General features: G+C 33.9%; 1 protein-coding gene across 1 annotated transcript in view; it reads right to left on the bottom strand.

Moving 5' to 3' along the window:
* LOC133516404 (lachesin-like) overlaps positions 1 to 19,188 on the bottom strand; it is a 177,067-nt gene that overhangs the window by 43,241 nt on the left and 114,638 nt on the right. The window contains exon 3 of the mRNA XM_061849320.1: positions 2,408 to 2,434. The gene's annotated coding sequence lies outside the window, so the exon portion shown is untranslated. The remainder of the gene's footprint in view (positions 1 to 2,407; positions 2,435 to 19,188) is intronic.

Here is a 19,188-nt window from a genome sequence, read left to right as displayed (position 1 = left end):
AACCGGTCGCCAGCCTAATAAAATGGCATGCAATTTTATTTCCCGCAGACGGTGACTCGCTCTCATAAGATGCCTATCCCCCCATAAAAAGCGACATCTAGAATGGCTCAAGGGCAACACCGGTGTGAGGGCTGAGGGTAGAAAGGTGTCACTGGACTTTCAACATATAGCCAACTCGCCACTTATGTTTCCACATCGACCCTTATTATTTTTATTATTGTTTACGTTAACATTGAATAATCCTTAAAAAATATACAGCTATGTAAGTACGAGTATAGCAAAATAAACAACAAAAAACACTGTGTTTGGTAACAGTTTATAGACTTAGGAAACCCTTAAAATCAACATAAATTGTGTGAATCAAAAATAACATAGCTTATTCAATATTTATTCTTATTTTTACTTTAAGCCGGAAAGCCCACAATTGTAATATGTAAATCATTACCAATTAACGTAACAGAAAGCGTCGGCAAAAATAAACAGTAAACTCAATATCCCTCAAGGCAAATATTTCACAATACAAAGACTTGTCCGCATTGGACACTTTCCAAATATTAGGGGCTTCCTACGAATACTGAATGCTAATGCCCGGGTTTTCATTAATTTTATTGCATTTGTGAGATTAGATCGGGCGACATTTTGCGTTAAAATTGGAGATGGTTATTATTTATGGCCTTTTGATCTGAGGATTTGCGGACGGCATCTGTATCTTCTTATTTTATTTGGAGACGTGAACTTCGATGGGATCCTAAGTGGATTACAAAAATGGTCGGCAGTCTCACTGGATTATTTAATGTGTTCATTGATCGGCCTAAGTCGTGTATCGGCACAATGTCGTGTTGTACTTATTATATAATACTCGTACTTGACAAATTCGATTTGTAACGAATACCTGGAATTTTCACTCATTTTGATTTGAATCTTATGAATGCCTGTAATTGTCACTTATTGATTTGATAATGTATACCGCCAACAATATGCCAGTATAGTACCTACCTATTACTCCTTGGTCCTTAATAACACGAGCAAAAACTGAAAGTTTAGACTAGTAAGCTAAGTAATAACAAATTAACAATTGGTAAGTACTTATTGTATGTTATTATTATTTCTTGGTTATAGAGGCCAATTCTAACTTACATAGTGACATCAAAATGATGTCAGTGGCCCGGCCCGGATGTTCCATATTTAGGTATGATTTAATGCACGCGCGACCAGCATATCACACAGCGACACTCTTTCGGGCATACTCGGCTCCGTTCGGCTCAGCATTGCTCCGAGCATTTATTAGCGTTAGCACAAATTTACGTGCCTATGCGTGCACGACCACAGATAAGACAATGACTTGAATTTTGACTGTCCTAAATAACAAAAAGGGATAGTGCCATACATTAGAAAGAGACAGCATGATTTGTCCCTGAATCGCTGTCAAACTTTAGTTTAGTAGGAAGTGTCATTTCTGTACGGTAGTACGGCCACGTCTGAAAATATCGATATGAAAAAGTGCCAAAAATATGCATACACGACTTTATTGCCCATATATTAAGGTATACATGACGACCGGTTTGGCCTAGTGGGTAGTGACCCTGCCTACGAAGCTGATGGTCCCGGGTTCAAATCCTGGTAAGGGCATTTATTCGTGTGATGAGCATGGGTATTTGTTCCTGAGTCATGGGTGTTTTCTATGTATTTAAGTATTTATAAATATTTATATATATCGTTGTCTAAGTACCCTCAACACAAGCCTTATTGAGCTTACTGTGGGACTTAGTCAATTTGTGTAATAATGTCCTATAAATATAAATATATAAATATATATAAATATATATATACATATTTTTGGCACATTTTTCGTATCGATATTTTCAGACGTGACTGTACTATTATTTATTCCGTGGCGCGACTGACATAATTTAGATATAATTTTGATGTCTCTATACGAGTATGTTTGAATTGGCCGTATAGTATGTGTGGCTTCATACAAATATATGAAAACACCCAGCTATATAAATTTATATATTACATAATATAAATAGGATGTCAGTCTGGTGTCTTAACAGATTTTGAAGGGAAAATGTGTGTAACCTGTCATCATCGTTCACCCGACACCGGTTACGTCTACTCCTATGATCGATTGCAGATTGCAATATTTTTCTCTGAAATTATCGCTTGGTATATACACGTATACGTATAAAAACTCGTTGTTTACGGTGTATCTTGGATACATTCGACTCAAGCAACTAGATTTACAATTAGGCTCAACAAAACATCTTAAACATTCAGCTTTGCAGTATGTTGCACATAAATATTACAATATAGATAAGCAATGCAATGAAGCCAAAGAATCAGAGAATATACACTAGTTATAACGTTTTTGTTGATAACGAATTGATTGCAGTGTAAATCTTACCATTATTTTCTCTTCAGTTCTTTGAATCTGTAACAAAAGAATAAATATTTAATAAAACGTAGGATAAGCTAGAACTTCAATTCATAAACAGAGCTACAAAATATAATTTTAAAAGCAGATAATCATCAACAAAATGGTTTATTTATTCAATGTTTTGTATTAAAACTAACCTCATTTCTCCAAATTATTGCCACGTGTATATGAAAGGACGTGGGAGCAGCAATTTGATAGGTTCGTATAGGAATGTACTTATACGAAGTCAAAAGATACGAGTTTCAGTGGCTATATTGGACGCGCCGTCACTAAAAGGTGTATAGTTTCTATTTTTCGCCGTGAGCTTCTACGGATTATCGTCTTATCTATTGTTTAAAAACGGCAAAGGCGCGTGCCACTATGAAAAAATGGTCAAGCCGCATAGGTAGCGTTTATTGAATTACTACTCTATTGAGCACGGAATAAGATTCATTATGAACTAATACAGAATTCTAACAGAATAGCTGTCTGATCTCTATTGGTGCGTCTAAGGTAGGCGACTAAACGCTCTCAAACCAGCTTAACTTGTGACACTGCGATCCGAAACAAAGATACGTATTCGAAGACCTCGCTTGCACTGGTAATGCGAGCGCACGGCTAGCTAGCGCCAAGGAAGCAATGTTATGTTTCTCGAGGAGCAGGTAAAAAACAGGGCCGGATTTTCACACAAATATATTTGGGTGGTTTTACGTTCTTTAATTTAAAGAGATGAAACATAACACTATTTAAATAGTAGGTACACATCTAACAGAATGGGTACACGTCTCTCGAATATTTAGTACACGAGAATATTTCTATACAAGCGAAATATTAAAAATCATTAAATGCAGTAACGTTTCATTACAAAGAAATAAAAGAATGTTTCCTTTGAGTAAAATGAGCCACTTGAGGTTTTAAGGCACTTTCATTTCAGGGCTCATTAATTTTTCCAAACTGTAAACTCATAAATGACCAGCGCCGCCAAAAAAGTCCTAAATCGTGCACCATTTTACAAGTTTTCACGCAGTTTGCATCCACTCACATTTTATCTATTCACAGAGAACTAAAAAATCACGATACGCAAAGCTCAGTGAAAAGTTTACCGGTTGCCAGTGAAAAATGCGGACCATATAATATGTGGAGCAAAAAGTTTGAGCTCCGCGGAAAACATATTACGCTGAAAGCGTTTTCGTCACTATTTAGGGAACCCAATGAATACGGCGTTTTTAGGACATAAGTGCACAGTATTTCAACGAAATGGGAATACGCGTAAAAACTGAGGTAATACTGTTCTACCGAATGTAACGTGTAGTTAATTTCTCGTAACAGTGTAATATTATAATTCAATTAATGTATCATATTATATACAGGCTAAATGATGACGTAGAGGCTATAGTGGCATGTTTACAATCTTTACTGAAATCTAATTCACTTAGTACTACTACTCCTTCCTTGCCGTATCCGGCAATGGCGACTCCATCAACAATTCTTGTCCGGATTATGAAATGCCCTTATGTGGCTCGCAAAACCAAACTTTGTTTTGAAGATGCGGTCACACGATGCGCAATGGAGTTGTCCAGTTGAGTTGCGGGTGTATGTGGAGGGCTTAGGTCGCGTCTTGCGGATATGACGCTTAGCATCTAGGTCTTCCAGACGCTGCTGCTCAAATTGAGCTACTTTCTTTTGAACACTAGAACGCCATTCCGATCTTTGCAATGCAATGCCCTCCCAGCAGTCAGTCGGTATCCCGCAAGCGACGAGGTGGCGTTTGAGAACGTCTTTATGTCGCAGGTATTGGCCCCCCTGCTTCCGTTTTCCACAAGAGAGCTCCGAGTAGAAAATTGCTTTGGGCAGTCTCTCACTTAGTAGATCGGATATGATAGAATATCGAATCATGTTATCCAACAATTTTTCAGACTTAATGTGCTATCCTCGTTTCTGTCCGGATATAGAACAATGAACGAAAAACAATTTATTAAGTCCAGAGTTTGGTCTGAAAATACGTATTATTACTATGTTATATTTTTCCCAATCAAAAAATCAATACTGATTTTTTTTCCTCAGTTCCTGTGTAGGCAGTAAAACGTAATGTGAAACTTTTATCTAAAGAAGATAAAAATAATAAACCCTATAAGAAAATAAATATTGTAAAGAAGTTTTTTCTCTTTAATTTCGATCTCCAGCAAACTTATCTAACAACCGCAGAAAAGGCTTACTTATTCCGAGTATTTTCTAAAATGCCTTTAAATATTGTTGAAGGTAAATACCCTTCAAATCAATGATTGTTATCTATGTATTGATATAACATTGTTATTAAGACTACTGTCAAGAACGAATTATTTATAAAAAGGATTTATAAAATACTATATTTATAATTATATAAATATTTCTATGAAAACAAGATGAGTTGATATGGATAATAATGAGAAATATAATATTTATGCCTCTACTGTAGGTACAGTTAGAATCTATTAGGTAGTTAGTTCTAGTTTATTTTATATTATTTTTCTGACCCGGGTACGTCCTTAAACTACGTCCAAAAGAGAGGTATGGGCATTGTGAATGTCACCTCGTTTTGTGTGGTAGGGCACAGCACAGCGGATGTCATTCCAGATCTAGAGCAGAGCCTTACTGGGGAAGTACCTCCACCTTACAGAAAACTGCAGCCAAATAACACTAGACCCTACTCATAGTGTTGTGTTTCTGCCGGTGAGTAAGGTTGCCAGAACTCAACGAGAGTGCTGAGTGTTAGGGTCGGCAACGGGCATGTAACTCCTCTGAAGTTGCAGGCGTAAATAGGCTACGCTAGTTCTAATCCAATAACACATATTTTTAACTTTATCATTATCACTTTTGATCGAAAACCTACCTACCTCCTAACACAATTGTCGAACTTTAAAAGGAGGGTTCGACACCTTGGAAAAAAAAAGTTAAAAATAAACGAATTTAGATTTTTATGTTTGAAAGGAACAGTGGATTTTTGGAATCGTTTTCATGGCAAACACAATACAAAGTTAGTTCCACGGAATGTAAGTATATCTACCTAGTCTTTGGTTAGAATAAGCGTGGTATTTCTACAAGCGACCGCTGAAGTTTTTAACTGCTAAGTTCTGCAAGAATTCGTGGGCAGTGTGGGTTCCGTGTAGCTATTTTATAAAGTTAAATGTGACATTTCAAACAAATACAAAATCAGCAATAAACGTTATTTTATTATCTCATAGTATTATATTATATCATGTAAATTTAAAACTAATCTAAAAGGTTTGATTTGAAATCAGTATCAGCAAAAATAATTCTAATTTATTTTCCGTAAATTCTATTTGAAATATTAAAAAAAGAAAAAAATGTGTTGAATGTTCGGTATATTTCTGTTTCATTACAATTTAATAATTCAAATGATATTAAAATAGTGCAGAAACACTGTGAAATTTCATCTAAAATTGCAAACGTCGCATGCCAATCCTTATTTGTTTTCATGCGCCGCCATCGTTGAGACATATTTAGTATTGTTTCAAGAAAAATGGCGGAAAGTCATAAACTAATTAAAATAATTTTTATTTAAAAAGATTTGAAAGGAAATGGGTGAATTTTATTTAATTTTAAGATACATACTTGAATAATTTAAATATTTTAACATCAGATCTCCACGGTACCCTAAAAAGAAGCGCGTTTCTCTGCATAATACCGCAATGCGTACGCGATGTGCGAATACCGCTATATATATTATCCTTTATCTGCCTCGCGGGACGGGAGCGGTACGGACGCGGTTGGTTCTATTGGCTACTGAATTATCGCGAACCGCCAGCGGTTAACTGGTTTATTTGGATAAGGTGCTCGGGAAATTGAGGTTATGTAAAGAAGCTAAGTAATTAATAATTAGGTTGCCGCGTTAGCAAGATATCCTTTAGTATCCTTTCTTCTTAAAGTTTCAACGCCTATGACTATGAGCTAAAGTAAACAATACATTGATAAAACAAACAGATATATATAGGAGCAGGATCGCTAATAATATTTTTTTACGAAATAAACAATTACGAATATTATTTTTTACAAGCCGTCAAACATTAAAGTAAGTTTTTAAAAAACGCCGGTTTAGACTAAGATTTTATTTCTCAAACTTAAGAGTTAATGGTGAGTACCTAAATATAAATTATAAAACGCGTGCCGTAGTCGGGTTTGTTAGGTTCTGATCTAAATACTGCTGGAAATAAAGTCTCCTTCAAATATATTTTCAGGAAATTATGTTAAGTAACATGAACCTAGCTGTCGTTAAAACGTTGTTTTTAGATGTGATCCTTCATAGAATAATAAGATAACATACATATGTTCATAAAATTGTTCAAATTATTAGACGTAAAATTAATGTAGTACGCAGTATAAACTAAATACTTAATATTCATAATAACTTCCAAATGTAAAAAGGAAATAACAAAATTTATTTATCATCAGAAATTCAAGAACAACGCCAATATAAAAACACATTTAGCACAAAAAACATCCGTAGATAACACAAAGGCCACGTTTTTATTTCAAACAACCAAGTGTGACTTAAAATTTTGGAATTTGTTTAGTAAACGAGAGTAGGTATAAATGCAATAAAAATTCTTTGTCCGAAAATTATGGCGCAGAACAGTAGGTAGACGACTGGGCTCGATGTGGATTTAATGTTTTAGACAGTAAAACCTTTTGACTCGACTGACAAAGTAGAAATGGTAATATTTTTTGGGTAATCTATATGTTTGTTTCTGTAGCGTAACATGCATTATTCATTTATGTGTTTTTTTTAGTTGTTATAAAATAGCAAGTAAATTTCAATGAATATATCAACGCTTCTCATAGTTGAAAAAGTTTTGTTTTTATTCTAAAAGCTCTTGGCTACGAGTTTTGTGTAAAAGGGCCATTATCTAAAAAAATGTTTTTAGGGTTCCGTAGCCAAATGGCAAAAAACGGAACCCTTATAGATTCGTCATGTCCGTCTGTCTGTCCGTTTATTTTTCTTACGCAGAATCATGAGCACTTACGATTCTAATTTAGGAGTAGTAGTTAGGTTTTATTTTGTCTTAGATTTTTTATTATTATTCAAAATGTCGAAAATTGGCACAAAGGACTTGCGCCATCAGAAAATATGGCGTTTAAGACCATTATGAGTTCGCTGTGATTATGAGCCTACCAAGTATGTATTTATTTATTTTTGTAACGTATCGAGTTCTACAGCTCACGGAGCCACTAAAATAAGTTCTTTGTGTCAATTTTCGCCATTTTGGATAGAAGTTTTTGAAAATAATGAACGTTCTCTCACGAAACATAGATCTAATCCATAAAAGTAACATTTTATTGTAAACAATCTTGCGATAAAAAAATGCAATGTTACACAAATACCCTATAGCCAAAATTTTGACGAGCAATATGACTATATAACATAACCGTAACATAGCCAGTAATGTCAAGACATTATCGAGAAAATGTAGATCGTAGAACTACCGTTAAGTGTACCAGCCTTAAACCTATATTTTTAAACGATACCGGAAAAGGTTCCTCGTTATTTTCTTCATCGCACGATACCTTTTCTGTCGGTTTTGCTCACGTGCCCATTTCGTAGAGGTTTTATGGTGAGCTGAGTTTTCTAAATTAGACTCTTTATTCTTTGTTTCTATTTGTTGAAAATACATTTTTTGTGCCGACGTTTGTAATTTGAGGTTAAAGGAAAATTTTGTTTATCTTTCTGTAGATACATGAAATGGATAATTGAAGCTGCGATTACTCGCACATATTCGTCCGATTGCCGAAGGTTTTTTATCTAATGCTCAGTCAAAGGAGCCTGTTAACCTTACGCCCAGTCAAAGGAGCCTGTTAATCTTACGCCCAGTCAAAAGAGCCTGTTAACCTTTCGCCTAGTCAAAAGAGCCTGTGGTCTCCTACAAGTATTTTAAATTAGGTAGGTACCTGTAGTCTCTCACAGGTATTTTTAAAATTTTCAGACTACGAAATTCTTTTGACGTATGTCAAAAACTATGGCTACGTTATTTTCGTTTGTATATTATAAAAGAGTTATAATATGAATATTTAGGAAAATACGGCCATGTGTGTTGCTGGCAAATACTGACAATAAAAAGAGCTTTTTATTTCCTTTATATTCAGAATAGTGTGAAAAGTGATTGACTCGAACACGAATGTGTTCGTTAATTCGTTTTGACGAGTGACTGAGTGAAAAGCGAACCTTGACAACGCGCATATAATCGATAAATACCATAGTTCTAACTTTATTGACATATTTTTCTTACATCATCCACAAGCCACAAGCTCTAAGCTAAGAGAATCTCATGAGGTTTTTGGAATGACAGAATCTATACCTTAACCTCCAATAAAAGCATAAATCCAATTAACTTATAAAAAAAATACTTATTATTATAAGTCATAACAAATATATCCCTTGGGAGTTTTTTGTAGGATGGAATAAGATACGAGTATCTTATTCTTATTGTTTAGGTATTTTTAAACTGGTTTAAGTAATTTTTCGGTGCGTCATCCTTCGTACATAAACTTAATATGGGCCAAGAAGTTCCCTTCTGAAGGGGCTCTACTTAATTATTCCCAAGAACTACTTACTTTGATCGACCTCTTTTGTACCAAAATATGCTTTTGCCAAATTTTCTCATTTCCTACGATACGAAACCACAAACTCAAGTCCAACAGCAGGTAAAACGTTTTAAAAAGTAGCAACTGAATTTAATATCTGTGAAGAATGTGGCAAGAAACATTAAAATTTGCCACATTATGGTGCCAGAAATAGTTCATTTCATTGAATCTTACAAAGTATAAACATTAACCATGATACTTATAAGTCATTAATATAATAATTGTTGTTTTATTAAAGTAAAGCAGAAATATACATTACAGCAAAAACTAAGGATACTACCTAGGTGAGTGTACAACGCCATCTATCGACAAATTGTCTAATTTGCACGATGCAATGCACGTATTTATTTATTTATTTAATTAAACTTTATTGCACGATATAAAATTGTACAAATAGCGGACTTAATGCCTTAAGGCATTCTCTACCAGTCAACCATACGTATGTTGGTTTTTAGAGAATAATTCCCTATCATGTGAAGAAAGAAGATTTATAGAAATATCTGTTCGTTCATAATAATACATACTGACAAAAAAATACAATTTAAAATAATTTCACGACTTCTCTAACTTAATATTACTATAGCTCCACCCGAGCTTGGTACCTGGTACCCATTGATTGGAAACTGCAGGAAGACTTGATTGCCAACCGTTTGCAGTCTCAGAGTTACTCAGAGATAACCTCCGGTTAAAGTTTTAGTACCTATCGATAATGTAACTTGGATATTGGAAATATCGAAGAACGGAATATCATTATTGAGTTAGGCACTTAGATGTGGTTTTAATGAATATTTACTGTTTTCGAAGCATGGGTTCTCAAGGGTCGGCAACGCTTAAGTGGCTCCTGTGATGTTCCTTATGTCCATTTTTTATCTTCTCATCTTTTTTTTGACTGCTCGTTTGCTGTCTACCAAAAAAAAAACAAAAAAAATTAAGTTCAATTATTTTTACGACTTACAATTAGAAGATATTTATATTTTATTAATTTTAGGTAACCGATTAAATGGGTCTATGTGTGATAAGAACTTCTTTTTTATGTCGCTTAACGATACTTAGTATGGAAGATTCCATAGCTACGGTAGGAATTGTATTCTGTGGATACTTTGCAACTGACGCCGAGCTTAACTTCGCATTGAATATAAAGGACAAGTGCCCAGTCTCTATGTATTGGACCGACGCCATGAAACTTGGCACGGACGATAGTAACTTCCCGAGACACAACCAGAATGCTTATCAGCATTATATTTCAACTTTATTAATTACATCACGTTATCGTATTTGTATTTAGGTTTTCGTCAGAATTGAATTTTGTAACTGTTTAATAGTACATTTCGATGCTAGTGCGGAAAGTATGTCATGACAAGAATGGCATTTCCGCACGTGTACCGAACGACGTTTTTTAATACAGTTGCGAAAAAATAAGAAAAACAACAAGTACTTTTTATGTATGTTCTATAAGACAGAAACAATTGTAAATATAAATATTATACTATTATTACCTAAGTATCGTTATTTGCGATTATTTGTGTATCGTATATTTAAATTGTATGGAAACAATATCGAAAGTTGCCTTTGGAAACTTAAAACATTCTTGCAGTAAAAAAAACGCCTCTGCTTTGACAGGCGTTTCGTCAGCTATTCCGTTCCATTTAGTCAACTTATTAAGAACGGTTTTTCAATATTCAATATTAAAAATAAACGTGTTATAATGATGAAGAGGTAAGTCCTAAAATATAAAATATGCTTATATTTATTATTTTACATTAACAGTAGGTTTTTATCTTGATTATGAATTTTAAAGGAAACTAACATTAACACTCATCAATAAGTAGTCATGAATTGTAACAAGTGGAAAAGTAAAAAGCACTAGTTCGCGAAATCCAACTTTCCGCACGATAAACAGTTACGTAAAGTAGCTCTTTTTGAGCAACTGTATTAAAAATAAATTATTGGAACTCACTTGAGTTGTCTTATAACTGAACAGACACGATTGGTACTTACCTGAATAAATAATATAAGCCTTATTGTTAAATAAATTATTGATTATATTTTTTGTTTAAGACTCTTGTTACATCTTTTGTTTTATCTATATTTTGTATTTTCTAATAATTTGGATACAAACTAAGCATCTTAGATTTTGTAATTATTCAATTTCGCCCAAGTCAATAGCCCATCATTCCCCCATTCATTAATTTAAAGTTAATTACTTTGAGTAGCAATGGGCAGGGTTTGTGGAAGAAATATTAAGTTTCAAGGATTTAAGGTATCTCATTTTGATAGAATGGGCAGAAGTAGCTTTAGACTCTAACCTCTACTAAGTACCTGTATAACTTATTTTGCATGCTTCTGTATACAGTCATCGTGGTTTAATGTAGGCATAGTACTTAGTTCGCACTGACTAATCTAATTTAAGGTCAATAAACACGTTATCCTTAATAAGGAAATAATTATTATATATCCTATTGCACAAATTGACTAAGTCACACAGTAAGCTCAATAAAGTTTGTATTGTGGGTACTTAGACAACGATATATATAATATATAAATATTTATAAATACTTAAATACATATAAAACACTCATGACTCAGGGACAAATATCCATGCTTATCACACGAATATTTATTCTTACCAGGATTTGGTTGTCGTCAATGTTAATATCTCAAAAAAAACGATAGAAAGAGGAAGTATAATTATAGCCCCAGCTTGCACAACCAATGAGGTATGTATTCCAAATGTCATTAAAAATAATTAAAGAATCATACCAAAATTGATTTAGAATTTGTAGGAGAGTTTCAACAATAAACATTAATTTCTAATATGTAGTTCTAAGAAACTTCCTGATGTTATAACATAAATAAACATCTATCGAATTATTACGTACTTTGCATGAAAATTGTAAAGTAGGTACAGTTAATTGGGTAGTAAATCAACAACAAAATTACAATTTCCGCAATCGTTCGTTGTTTCAACAAGCACGTGTGATGATATTCATTTGAAATTCAACCTCATGTCAAGCAGATATAAGGTCGCTTTTATAATGACTACTGAGTAAGATGTCAAGCAAGATAACGAGTAGGTAAATAGGGTTATATTTTGTTTAAAATAAATTGCGTTGTATTGTTATGAGAAAATGTAAATATGTATACACGTGTGAATAACAAAGCACTTGAAGAGACGACCCTGTAAGAGAAGTGCCTATGGGCGCATGAAATTATTTTACAGCGGAGAACGAAATAAAATTTACGGAAATACATGCAATTAACAAGGTCAAACAAGTTTTTTAACTAAACATTTTTAAAATATATATAATAAAAACTCAGTGTGTAGTGACCATTTTCGTTTCTTGTATTAACTTCAAAGTAACAACAAACTATGGTTTTGACATTTGAAGTTTTAGAAAGAAATAGCTAATTTGACTGATTAGTACAACACCTCAAAGTTATGTCTGCTGTAAGACAAGTACTTTAAGAAACTGTCCTAATGTTACCTACAATTATAAAATAAATAAATATGTACAAGTTTAACGAAAAACCTACTCGTTCCTCTTAAATTTTAGGCCGTTGTCACACTGACGCCGAACTAGAAAACCGCTTTATACTCGTACTATGTATAAATACCTAAAGTCACCTTGACTTAGGAACTCAGATATTTCTTCTAGAAGACGACTTTTTTCGGAATCTTATTACATGCCTACATGCCTAATAGTTCCAATTTCAATAACCAAGGCTAATTTGAACTAGCGGCCCAATTCGAAGAATGAGATACGATAACGATAAGTTCTGGTTTAGATAAGTTCTCATTTAAAAATTCGGGCAACCAATGTCACTTTGACGTTAGAAATATCGTAGATAGATCTTATTGGGATCACAGTGGAATCGAGTTAAACGTCAATTTTGACATGTCGTTTACTCCGACTTTCGTTGTCGTTAACTTTAGTTACCGATGTCCGATGTTTTAAAGATCTTTCCAAGATCTTAAACGTGTCTTAATCATTCTTCGAATCTGGCCGTAGGTAGATTCCTGAATTTCGGTCGCTTAGTAATTGTTACTTTATGTAGTAAATTATCTAGAAACCTCGTGTACAATATAGCAAACTATTTAAAAATAGCATTAGATACTTACCTACAAATAATTTTAAAACTTACGTAAATCAGTTAGGTAAGAGTCGATTATATCGTCCTATTTTTTACTTAATCGTCGATATTTTGTTTGTGGAGCTGATCATTTTACTCGTTATTCCACTGGTAGTATGATTCTTTAATTATGACACTTTACATAACTATCGAATTTCAATATCATTTTAATTCAATATCAATTGGACTTGCAATCGCTGTGTATAACTTTCAAACGAAACAAAAGGCGTCACTGGAAGCCCGTAGGGTATTTATTTAAAAAGCTATTTCAATTTGACATCAGCAGTCCTGTGCTTGAAATAAAATTATCCAAACTTTCTTCCGCAACTAACTATTAATTACCAACTCACAGCCTGGACTGAAATTTAATAATTTTGATCGCCATCCTTCTCTGACTTATTACACGAAACAAGACGGGAACCCGAGAATACCATTAGTGACCGAGATACCGGTCGGTCTGGTATCTAAGTGTTCCAGTTATTGCGGACGAACCCTTTGATTTAAGTAGAGTTCTTGTACGCTCTAATGAATTTCGACCTTTAATATAATTACGTCTACTTTACTTAATTACATTTGATTTTAAAACTGATAATCTTGACATAATTCTGGGATGACTGACACTACTTACTTCGTATTATAAGCATTGGCTTTATTTAATTTAATTCCGTAAAGTGAATTGTTTCTATAAAGGTAAATCTTAATTTTCTAATTTGTTAGATAAAGAAAGTTATTGTGAAACAACCACGCACGCGAGGATTATCTTTAACTAGCGACCCGCCCCGGCTTCGCACGGGTTAACAAAATAGACTCAAACCTTCCTCAAGAAGAATCACTATTGTTAAGAGAAAACCACATGAAATTCTGTTCAGTAGTTTTTGAGTTTATCGCAAACATACAGAGAGACAGACGCGGCGTGAGACTGTTTTATAAGTTGTAGTGATCCTATATTTTTATATTTTGTTAACCTCATCATAAGTTGAAGATTAATTACTGAAATTTTCCCACAAGTTAAATTTGTCATTGTACGGAACTCTAAAAATGAGTACGCCGTATTCATCAAATTGCATTGCAGATATTTCCAATACCTAATCTTATACATATTTACCTACTTGAAGTTTTATTTTAATGTTCCTTGACTACCTATAATGGTTGATATTTATTTTGTATAATTAAATATACTATGTAATTGTATTTCTCGGGATTGAACTTAAGGTGACGCTCGGATATCAACTGCAGCTACATCACTGTGGCGTCATTACCGCTGAAGCGCTGTAGCGGGGGCTGTTACTGTCAATTTCTTTGATGCAATAAGTGGTAGAACGTTTTTGTCGCGGCAGTAATGTGGCCACGAACGTCACTCCTTTTCTCAAGGGAATTGACACACGTAAGGGTCGCAGCTGTAATGTCGCAGCAGCTGCAGTTCAGTCATCCGAATATCACCTTTAAAATTATTAGCAGTAATGTCTATATTAAATTAATTTTTAACAAGCAGAAACGTCTGCGAACGATGCTATTAAGCTTGGAATAAATTTAAAAGTGGAAAAAAATACTGTCTTGGGTGAGAGTTGAACTCACGGCCTCTGGATCGATACTCCAGCGCTCTGCCATCTGAGCCACCAAGACCTCATCCATAGGCAGCAAATTTTTCCACCATATGTGTCTAGGGGACCCTAGCGACATCTACCGTAAGAACGTTACACTTCTTAGATGGCTACTGGAGTTCCAAGTCATATTGGAAATTCACCAGTAATAATGTCTATATTAAATTAAAAATAACCATATCACATGAGATGAAAAATGATAGCATATTGCTCCAATATTTACCATGTTTTCCTTGCTATTGTAAAGGTTAAGAGGCTAGAACTTCGTCTTGCAGGTATTTGGCAAATATTGGACCATTTAGGTAAATATTGAATCATGTTTATGTGTTGCCTGTTGCCTGCCAATGTTTAAAATTCCGTTATTTACGTTAGACGTGAGTTTTTGAGTCACAGACTTACTTCATATGTGTATTTGCCAATTTTTTTTAACTTTATTGGTCCAGTAGTTTTGTAGCAAATAGACAGACATATAGATACACGAGAGATCCTATAATAGTTATATCCTATAATAAAAACTTAATACATGGAGAATCGAATCACATACATGTACCCACGAGATTTTCATTGCCTGGTCTCTCTCTATTTTCCCTTCTGTGACTTTCAAATTCATCTTACCCTTATTCATTTATTTTTCTTATTTCTTAGTAAATCAGCCTGCTGGTTTATGAGGTCATAGACACCTTTATAAAAATACTTTCTAGGCATAAATTGAAATGTTAATATTGTTCCAAGATAATCCTGTCTCAACCAATTATCCGTCTCGCTGAAAACTGCTGATCTAAGTAGCACAGACTCGACAAACCAAACGAATAGAGGTTCAAATGACGTCACACCACCTTGGCTGCGAAAATAATTGGCCTCGTTTATGAAAAAAAATTACTTCCAAGCCATTTTATCAGGTTACTCTAACGCTAAAGCTATTTGAAAAGAATAAGTCACGCGAGCTAATTTTATTATAAGCACTTTGCTTGGTTTAGATTTATTAGGGTACCAAGAAAACTCAAAGATGTCGGTTGGCTTGATTTTGATTACGGATCCAGTAAAGAAAAGAATTATTTTATTTCTTTATATTTAAGTGTACATTTAAAAATAATATATGACTCGCATCATAAAGGTCATCGCATCATCGGTGTAAAGAATTGGTCCGAATTGTTTTAACAATGTTCTTTTGATTCTGAATGAATCTAATGCTTTTTAGGGTTCCGTACCTCAAAAGGAAAAAACGGAACCCTCATAGGTTCACTTTGTTGTCTGTCCGTCTGTCTGTCTCTCTTTCAATACCCTTTATCTCGGAAACGCGTAGAGGTATTGAGTTGAAATTGAACCCTTATACTCACTCACAGGTCTATAGTACCTTGAAGCTGTGAAAAAAAATTTAACTTCTAAGTTAACGTAAGAAAAGATACAACCGTTTATACCGCAAAAAACGTATATTTCCCATACTTCATGTTGACCTAGAACTATGAAATTTGGCAAGTAATATCGTCTTACACTACAAGTACAGGGAAATATCGAAAAACTATAAATTTATAAAAAAAATGTACGGAACCCTCAGTGGGCGAGTCCAAATCGCACTTGTCCGGTGTTTTATTTTAATGGCTGTTACGTCTGGTATGCATAGTGGAACTGAGTGGATGACATTAATAATAAAAATAGTCGTTAATTTTCCTGCAAAATAATCAATCGAGCATCGGTCGATAAAAATTTCGCACTGCAACCGGCATTAAGTATATAACTACACTATTGCTTAATCTAGCCAGTTTTTGTGACTTATCCACATTAAGCATAGTGCCTGTATAAAAACGACTGTATAGGTAACATCTTCTTGATTCAATTACTTTTATAAGTAAATAAACTAAAAATGCTTGCTCTAGGCCGAAGTTAATCTGTGAGCCAATATTATTAAATCATTTAAAGTTTAAACCTAAGTGAACTCTGCTGAGATAAGAATTCGTATTAACCTAGTTCTCAGCTCTGTTTAATTAAGTGCTGATGCCAAAGTAGGTAAAGAAAAAAGAATACTGAAGTAAAATAGTGACAAAGTGACGAAGGTTATTTATTTGACAGCATTTAGCTTGATTTGTATTAGTAAAAGTAATAATGTCTATTCGTTTACTATGTTCACATTAATATCGTGTATACCATCACCATATCAGCGGCTGTAGCACGGTCGCATTTTTATCACTTCTCACTATGCTTGTCACGTTCTAACAAGTATGTAAGTGCGAAAGTGACAGGCATAGTGACAAGTGATAAAAATGCGAACGTGTTACAGCCACAGTGTTATGCTATCAACATCGTATCGGACTACTGTTAAAAAATTAAGAAGCTTAAGAAATGTAGAAAAATACAATGTTATTAAAAATATGTTGATTTAAACTAACACGATAAAAAAATAATTAAATACAAAATAACAATAAAAAATAATAATTTATTAATTAATATATTTTTCTATCAATTCATATAAATTATTTATTATACCTTCCTGATCCTTTGACATTCAACAAATAACGAATAAAATCAGGCGTTACTTTGCGGAAATCCATATTAATTAAAACACAAAATATTACTTTGCTAATCCGCGAAAAGATAACGTGCTAACCCGTTATACTTACTTGCGTATTTTATATGCAATTAATGTAACCACCCTCCCACCGCAAAAATAAATATGCAAATAAATTGGCAACTGAAAGTCGTCGGACTTCGGACCATCAACATCTCCTGAGGATGCCTCGTAGAGAGGCGAACGAAACACGTGTCGAGTTTTATACTTTTGGTAGTGGATTTTTATATTTATTTTTGCGGTGGGAGGGTGGGAACATTAATTGCATATAAAAATACGCAAGTAAGTATAACGGGCTAGCACTGATTGACTACCACGTTATCTTTTTTACGGATTAGCCAGGTAATAGTTTGTGTTTTAATTCCTTTGACATTGAACTTCATTTACTGGAGGAGGCTGCAAAAAATTTAAACCGCGCCGAAAACACCCACGTATTTCGAGCACATTCATATTTTATCATGTGATTAAGGATGAACCTCCTAAAAATTGGAGTAGATAAAAACACCACTTTACATGTTAATACGTCTCTTGGGCACTGAGTCGAGATTTACAGATGGCGGTTTAGGGCCCTTCAAAAAACATGAAGAGATTTAAATGGAAAGGAATATTTTGATACTAAAAGGAAAATTCTAATTCGCTGAGATTTTTTTGTTAGACATGGGTAGTAAAATACTTATAAGACGTACATTTTATGATTATGACCACGGCGTCAGACCTCGTCTTTTAAACCCATATACCTAAATCGTGTGTGTATATTTGTTTAAGAGGTAAGAATGGCTTTGCAATCCTAACGAAATAACGGTACTTTTTCTATAAAATTCCATTTTAGGAGAAATAAATCTTAACAAATCACTTTGATTTTTATGTCGGTCGCTTCAGCATGATATATTCTAGATTTATAGGTTTTTTGCCTATTTCGAAAAAAGAAGGAAAACCTACACACCTAGTTTTTTAATGTGTCAATAACATACGCAAATTCATGGAGAATGGAAACTAGTTAGAAAAATGGAAAAACATTGTCTCTTTTTGTATGGTATTTTGGACCAATAGTTAGGTTACAACCAATTCGGCCGACCGATCAAATACCACAATGTATTGAAGCTCATATGCGATTTTTCGCCCATCTAAATGAGCCCTTAGTCTTATACACAAAAGCATAACCAATATCATGACCCACTTTCTCGCGACTCGATGAAGCCCTAGGCAATATACTTCACTGAGATGTAGAAGATAGCTATATGATCGAAAAATATATTATTACATTTACATACCTTATAGTTATGTATCTAGATACACGACAACATGTGATTATGTCATTATTGATGACAAATTTCTATGGAAATGTATGGGAGCATACTTTGTTCTCTTCGAGTCGATGCAAACTTGCAAAGTTAGCTTAGACGGATTCTAGAAACATTATTTTCGTGAATATATTTGTGGCCTGCGTGTATTCCTATAGCTAATCTTCATAATCCGATTTATACTAGTATAATAGTAGAGTATATACTCGTACCTACGACTACGAGTATGTTCGCCAATGTAAAGACAATTTTTTTCCGCAAAAATGTATTAGGAAAAAAGCGAATATTCAAGGGATATAATTCGGTAAAAGTACGATAAATCAGCCAAGCTGAAAAGTTAGTTGTTAAAAAATATTTATTTCATGTTCGAAGGTTTAGAATCATTCTAGTAGAATGGCGCGATTTCAAATTTGAGAAATGAAAATACGAGTAAAGTATGAGTCTCTAAACTCTGTAAAAATACAAATTGACCACAATGTATTAAAATATAGTCAGTTTTTATTTCACATTAGCGGAACGGGCACAGACCGAATTAAG

Source organism: Cydia pomonella, chromosome 3 (genome assembly GCF_033807575.1).
Source record: "Cydia pomonella isolate Wapato2018A chromosome 3, ilCydPomo1, whole genome shotgun sequence".
Taxonomy (NCBI): Eukaryota; Metazoa; Arthropoda; class Insecta; order Lepidoptera; family Tortricidae; genus Cydia; species Cydia pomonella.
Note: the sequence above shows the minus strand (reverse complement) of the source record. Positions and strands in the feature narration are given on the sequence as shown.